Source organism: Apteryx rowi, unplaced genomic scaffold (assembly GCF_003343035.1).
Source record: "Apteryx rowi isolate R43461 unplaced genomic scaffold, aptRow1 scaffold_33, whole genome shotgun sequence".
Classification (NCBI taxonomy): domain Eukaryota; kingdom Metazoa; phylum Chordata; class Aves; order Apterygiformes; family Apterygidae; genus Apteryx; species Apteryx rowi.
Genome location: NW_020449752.1, coordinates 388,982 through 396,212, shown reverse-complemented (window position 1 = coordinate 396,212; position 7,231 = coordinate 388,982). Strand labels below are relative to the sequence as shown.

Here is a 7,231-nt window from a genome sequence, read left to right as displayed (position 1 = left end):
CAAGGTCTAAAATTACCACAACTGCTTGCTAAGTGAACAAGCCTTAGGTTCATCCATTGTCAGTGCTTTAGGGTAATTCCAGCTACTGCTGAATAAAAGCATTCTCTACCTGCTTTTGATATCTAGGGCTTACTGAACCCCTGAAAGGCTTAGTTCTCTTGGACACCTGACCTGCATAGCCATGAAAAGCGTCTGAGAGATGGTCCTGATACGTGTTTTAAAAAAAGGCACCCAAACAGTTTAGCTGCAGCTTTTATTGTCCTGTTAAGGACTTTCCTGGCTGAAGGGAAGCTTTGTGATATGAAGTGGAAACAAACCAGTGGGAAAAGTCTTCTGGTTGAGGCATTCAGATTTGATTAGCTGACTGTAGCTGCTTCTCCAAATCTATGGGAACAATACCTGGGGTTTTCCAATATCTCTTCAAGTTAAGCAGATGAGCAATACAGCATGGGTTGCTTTGTCATGCAGTTTTGGCACTTTTCCTTTTGTGATTCTGAATTAAGCCAGAAAGAGCAGGGATGTGTGGGCAGTTAAACTGACTTTTTTCTTTTTTTTTTAAACTTGGTCGCAGTTAGGGGCGAAGGACCCACAGTGGTTCTGAAACATACCCCTGTGAGTACAGCCCCAACGTGTGCTACTAAAATTTGAGATGGGTCTAAATTTCAAAGGTCTGGACCAGTTGGAATCTGGAGCTTTAATTTCTGTCATGGTGTTTCCTCTTCAAATTGGGACCTGCAGCCTTGTGAAGTTTGGAGCTACTCAGATGCAGAGGTCAGGATAGGATTCTAACTTAGTTTAAAATGCAGAGTGATAATTCATTATCCTAGAGGTCTTAGAGTGATACTGGCCCCTCCAGTTTTAATTTTGATAAGTGCTCTCTATTCTCACGATATTATGTCTTTTGTTATTTCGTTATAATTCTCATGATATGTGGTCTTTTTATGAAAGCTTTGACACTGCAGTCAGGCCCAATGTAGGTTGCGTTAGACAAAGGTTAAATTTCTTGTCCTAATGTAGAGGACACTTGAGGTGTATGAGCTAAGTGTAACCTCAAGGAAAAATTGGAAAGCAAAAGAAAATCTTAAAATACAATGCAAAGCTTTTAACATCATGCATGAAGTTTTTTAGAATCATTTTTCTTCAGCAACTCTTGTGAATTTTGTTAAGGAGGGGGATTTTTGCCTGCTGTTTGAGCACTCGGACCCAGCAATATTGTAAATTGCAAACTGGAGTGCCAAAACCAGTCTGTCCTGTACAGTTCACTGAAGTAGACACAGCACTTGCCTGAAAGCATTTGTAATCTAAAACCCAGCACTATTCCCATTGAAGGTAATGACAAAACTCCACGTGATTGCAGACGGAACAGAATTAGGCCCTAAATAAATAGAAGGGTTTTTTTTGTCACCAGATACTTCTTACCTATGACAAATTCAAATAACTTTTCTTCAGGAATCTAATGACCTAATTTTGTCTGAAAAACTTCTTTATGCAGTGTTTTTTCCTCATTTTAAAGCAGGTTTGGAAAGACAAGATTTGAAGGAGAATTCCCATCTGTTATTGAAGCATTTAATCATTCTTTAAAAGCTGGTGCAGTTTTATTTTCTCTGGGGAGTGAATAGCATTAGCTGAAGCATAAAGCAAACTATACCAAGTGTAGAAAAAACTCACCCTGATGTCCTGTTTGACAAACTGACCTGCAGGTCACAACCTGAGTTTATTGATCTGTGGGGCCTTGTCTGGGTGTCGGGCATGTTTTCTGGACTTTGGTTTCAGCTGCATTCCTGACTTCTGAAAGAGTAGGGGGTGTGGATTTCTACTAGGAGTAACCACTGGGAAGGAAGTAATGTTCATTAARTGTGCAGGCAGTGCAGGACTAAGCATGCTCAGTGAAAAAGCTTTTCTCCTTTGCCTGTCAAGCCCTATGTTTGAACTCATTCCAGAATACTGGATTTACTTTTCACGAAGAAACAGTACCTGACTGGACTGCATTTTTCTTTCTTTCCTTAGTCACCAGAAGATTGGAAACAATATTCCTTTGATGATTAGTGCACTCCCAGTAATGCAGCGTGCCTGCACACAAGTGTGACTCTTGCAGTGGAGAAGGAAGAGAAACTTTGCTACCTGTGAAACGAAGACTTCTTAGGTCAGTAAGGGGAGGGGGGGTGCTGGTGGTGCAGAGAAACTAACTTTTCCAGCTCCTTTTGGCTAACTTGTTTTCCTGCCCTACTCTGTCCCTTCACATCTTTTACAGAATTAAACTTTCTAAAGTTTTACAGCTTTCTGGTTGTTCAGCTTCTCTGATAAGGTAAACCTGATTTTTGGGGGCTGACTTGAAAACTTGAGCTTTCTGAAAACTTGAGCTACTGGTAGTATAGAGGTTTGTTTTCTTTACTTTTTCCTTTCTTCTTTTTAGTGGTGCCTATAAATGCAATCCTTTGCTTCCAGTGTGCGTGTGTGTGTGTTTTAAAAGACTGTTCGCCCTTCTCTCCCGCCCTCTCCCTTAGAGCTGAAAATGAGACTCATTCTTGAATAATAAACTCTGTTATCAAGCAAATCTTGTGGCTTGTTCATGTGATCATTTCCAGTCTGAGCATAGATGTTTTGTCTTTTAATTCGCCTGCAGTTCTTTCTGGAAAATGAATTGCAAAACTGTTAGTAGAGGGGTGAGAGAAAGCAATTTGACTTGATAACAACGTGTTTTAATGTAATAGACTCTTGTGCTTTAAAAATTTTAAGTGCTTTCTACTTTTTGGTTTTAAAGACATATTTAGAACTACTATCTCTAGAGGTTTTGAAACATCCCAAACCTTGGAAAGGGGAAAGAGTAATTTTTCTTCTGATACTATGTGCTGTCTAATGGAAATTTTTCTGAATGTAGGCCAAATGGTCAAGAAAGAAAATGACCACTGAATATGGACTCAAATAATTAGAAACTGTTTGTAGCTAATGATTGCTTGAAGTAGGTCAGAAATATTTGGTAGATTCTGTTGTTAAAATTTCTTCTCAAATGTTCTTCAAAATGATTTTGCTTATCAAAATTTAGCATTTAATTTCCAAAATAATTTTGCTTATCAAAATTTAGCATTTAATTTCATAAGTATGAAAAGTTTATGCAGCATTCACTATTCAAATGATATGAATTTTATAAACTTGAGATAATTGAAGAAATAAATATACATGCAAATGTAAAATTCCTGTGTTTAAAAGCTTTGTACTTACTATTTGGCCATTTTAAGTTTGGAATTGATTCCCCATGCAAGGATCACAGTGACAAAAAGGTTAACAGGTTAGTCATGATGCATACTCCTAGTTATTGGATTAGAGGTGCATAATATATTAGCTAAGTACAATAGGTTATGCTACTGCTCACCACCTACAGATGAAAACTCTGCAGAAGAAACCTCAGCATCTCGTCTTTGCAAGGGGCAAGGGTGGAGCAAAGGTAGAAATGATTAGGTTAAGCTGGTTCTTTTGGTTAATTCCCACCAGGGCTACCTGCTGCATTTATGTGGAGGGACGAGGAGCAGCTAGGCCAAGCAGAAGGAATCTGAAGCTCTCTGATCTTTCCTTACTCTTATCCCCTAAGATGCTAGGGAGTGTTTTTATGAGAGAAAACTGAGAAAATTTCTTTGGGTTATTCTTCCTCTTTGGTTTAGCAACCTATAGAGCACTGTAGAGGCAATAAAGGTTCTGCTGCAGATGGACATGGACTCAGTGTGGCCACAGCCTGATCTCTCCCCTCTTTGCATGCAATGCCTCCATTTTCTTAGCTGTGAGATGGGGAGGATAGCTGGGAGGTTCCTCAGTAAGGTTCTTCGCATATTTTTTGAAGAGAAAACCCAGGTTGCAAAAATGTGCATCCAGAGATGGGTTTTAGAATGCTAACTTTTAGATCTCTCAGGCCCACAAATTTAGCGGAGGTCATTTTGGTGATGGAGAACAGGCAAAATGTCAGCCTCATCCAGACGCAAACAACCTGGCCTTCACCTTGCTATTGTTCATCTTCAGATATCCAAATTCTTGCAGTCTTGTATGAATCCACATGCAAAATATAATTAGGGACAGGGAATGTCTTTGGATTATTTCATTTTCCTTTCTAGAGCTAAGATGTTGTCATTTATAGGCTTGCAGAAGTTATGAATGGAAAAGAACTCTTAGGCTGTGGAGCCCGTATCTAACAACCTTACCTATGATGTATAATATCCTTTTAAAAAGTTCACCAAATGGGGATCAGCCAGATCTTGGCTGATAAGCCTTTTAGCCTCTTACTGAAGTTTATTTTCATCCTTTGTCTTTCCAGGTTTTCCCAAGTGAAATCCACAGTTGTTCATTGGTTGAATTTAAATCCTGTTTGTTTGTGTTTGTGGTTTTTTTTTTTTTTTAAAGTAGGGCTTTTGATAGGTCTTGGAAAGGCCCAAGCCTTTCTAAGGTTTCATTTATCCCCAAAGTGGAGCAAGCTGTAATCCATGTGTAGTGTTCTGTTTTTCTTTCACTTGCATGCTGAGTCCTGGCTTGTTGAACAACTTAAATGGGGAAGAAAATGTAATGCAGCTCTCCTCTCTGATTCAGTCTGTGATCTTGCTCTTTGAAATGGAGGCATGTTTTTTGAAACCAGCCATAATCAACAGGCAGAGGTGAGATTTGAATAGAGAAAGCAAGGGATGCAGAAATGGGATATATCCTGTTGGCGCTGAGCAGTAAGTTACCTTTGCTGTGAGCCTGTTCCAGTCCCAGGACGTGGCAAGCAGAAACACAATGGTGTCAGTTTTCTGAAGCAGTTAATTGTGGCAGCTTCCTTTTTTCAGTGCTGAAATAGAGATATTGTACTAAGGTCTGATAAGAAGATGGGGATTGCTCAGATCATTCTGAATATCAGGATGTCAAGACCCATCTGAAACACCCTAAGTCACTCAGTAAAGCAAGCCAGCAAGTATCTGGCACTGCTTTGGAAAACCTAGGCCCCAAATGGGTGTATCTCTAAAGGGTTGTTCTTGACCCATAGATGCTAAATGAGATCTGTTCAGATAATCTGTTATTGTGATTATTGGACTGTTCTCTGAAACTGGGCAAGACTTTCCATATCTCTAAGCACAGTGAAATATAAAACAAATAGGGGATGATTTACTTTAGAGGAAGCTGCACAAGATGACATTGCACCTCTTTTGAGGCAGCACAGAGTATGCACTGCATATTTTGAACATGCAAATGTCTTTTTTCATGTCCAGGGTAGATGTGCAGAGCAAAAGCTGGTAATGGTAACACAGGCAGTCATGTGGATTATCACTCACTCTGTGCTTCTGTCTTTGAGAAGAAGGAAGGGATGGCAGGGCAAGTCATCATAGGTCATTTTTTTTTGGTGCTTGTTTTTGAGGCAGGTGATCTTGGTCATTCTTGGGAAGACCTTGAATGTGTGTTTCTCTCCCCACTTTTGCTGCCCCCTAGGAACAGACAGTGCAAGTAGCTGCAGGGAGTGAGCCCTGTAGGAGCTGGAAGCCTTTGGTTGAGCTAAAAGCATCCTTACAAGTTGATGGTAAGGCTAATTCCCCTGCCTGTAATTTCTGGTGGAGGCCGCGTGTCTACAAGTAACACTTCCATAAGAGTGCTGCTGTGATTTTTTTTTCTTTTTTTACAGGCTTTTAACCTTTTCACCAATGGAGTTTTCACAGCTCCACCACCCTTGTGGAACCACATCTGAACCTGCCCCCTTAGTCATGCCTTACAGAAGTACATTCCTGAGCCAGTAATAGTCACACTTAGAGACTCCGTGCCCAGGCTTACTTTAGGGCCAATTGAGGAGTCAAGGGCCTTCTAAGGGTGTTTTCAGAGGACCTGAACTAAGAGCCTAACTACTGCCTGAAGTAGCTGCACTGGGCAACCCACTCAGTGGAGCTGTCGCCTCCTCTCCATTGACCATGGAGGCAATCACGTATGCTAGGCAGCACTATTAACCCCCTTTGTGACTAGTCAAAGCATTATGCCCAGCTGCCCGTGAGACCAAAGCGAAGCAGTCTTTCTTCTGTCTGCACACTGGTGGGTTCAAAGAGCCATCCACAGACGTAAAGGCTTTCAGAGCAGAAGACAGCAAGACAAGGATGATTTCTGAATAACACTTTTCCTCGAGGTGTTGATTTTATTTTCATTTTTTTCTGCAAGGCAGAGAGATGCTGCAGGTGCTGCTGCATCATTGCTGTGTTTGGGCCGTAAAACAGGACAGTGACTGTAAGCAAAAGACAATCCTGTAGTGCAGCGCTGGTATTAATGATGAATCCCCATCCCCCCATTTATTTTTATAGGTAGCAGTTGAAATGAAAGCAATTCTATTTATGATATTGTTCACAGTCTCCATAAATGTAAGTACAAATGTAGTTCAAACCTGCACTGTGTTTCAGCATAGACAGAAGCATGAGTCTAATGATCAGAGAACAATACACGTGTTAAAGTTGTGTAGGTTTAAAAACGCAAACAAACAAAGGGGGTAGGGGAAAGTTATGTATTTGGCATTCCCTTGCTACCTTTGCACAATCAGGGTCCGTTTGGATTTAGATCGTATTGTATTTGGGCCAAAGTGTCTTTGGGGAAGACTGGGAGGGACAGAAGAGGAGAAAAGCTTTTAGCTCTGTCTGAGAAACCTCCTGGGTAGCAATTTCAGAACCTCCCAAGGGACTGAGGAGTCTAAGTCCTATTTTTAGAAATACAGTGGGCGCTTAAATCAGGCTGTAAAGCTTTTAGGAGCCTGAAAATGCAGGTAGGAAACCCGTGGGATCTACCAAATGTCTGAACAGGTTACATGCCTCACTCCCAGTGAAAATCAAGGAGAGTTAGCGCTTAACTCACCATAAAGGCATTTGTAAAAAACCCTAGGTTTCTGTATGAATCTTTATATATCCAATATCTTTATAAATCCTGTATCGCCTTATCTCAGAGGAACTGTGATTCCTAAGTACTGGAGCCTGATTTTAAGGTTCCCAATGAATGTAGGTGATTTTGAATAAATTATCCACTGCTTTAAAATCACAAATGAAAATGATGAATGGGATACACAGTATCAGTGTCTGTTAGTGTCTTCTAGCCTCATATCTGTGTTCACCAAAGTTCAGGAGAGTTTTTATCTGAGACTTCAGTTCYGTCACTTGAGCAGCTGGAAAGTGCTGCAAAATTTGAGCTGAAGTTCAGTGTGGATTCTGACCTCTGTAAAAGTTTGTGAGAGTTGAAACCTGGCCCAAAATTCAGC

General features: G+C 40.6%; 1 long non-coding RNA gene across 8 annotated transcripts in view; it reads left to right on the top strand.

Annotated features, from left to right (window-relative positions):
• Positions 1–1,868: 1,868 nt before the first annotated feature.
• The window catches only part of LOC112968959, a 165,744-nt gene continuing 160,381 nt past the window's right edge, over positions 1,869–7,231 (top strand). For all 8 annotated transcript variants that reach the window (XR_003254507.1, XR_003254503.1, XR_003254508.1 and 5 more), the window contains exon 1: positions 1,869–2,143. This is a non-coding gene — a long non-coding RNA (uncharacterized LOC112968959). The remainder of the gene's footprint in view (positions 2,144–7,231) is intronic.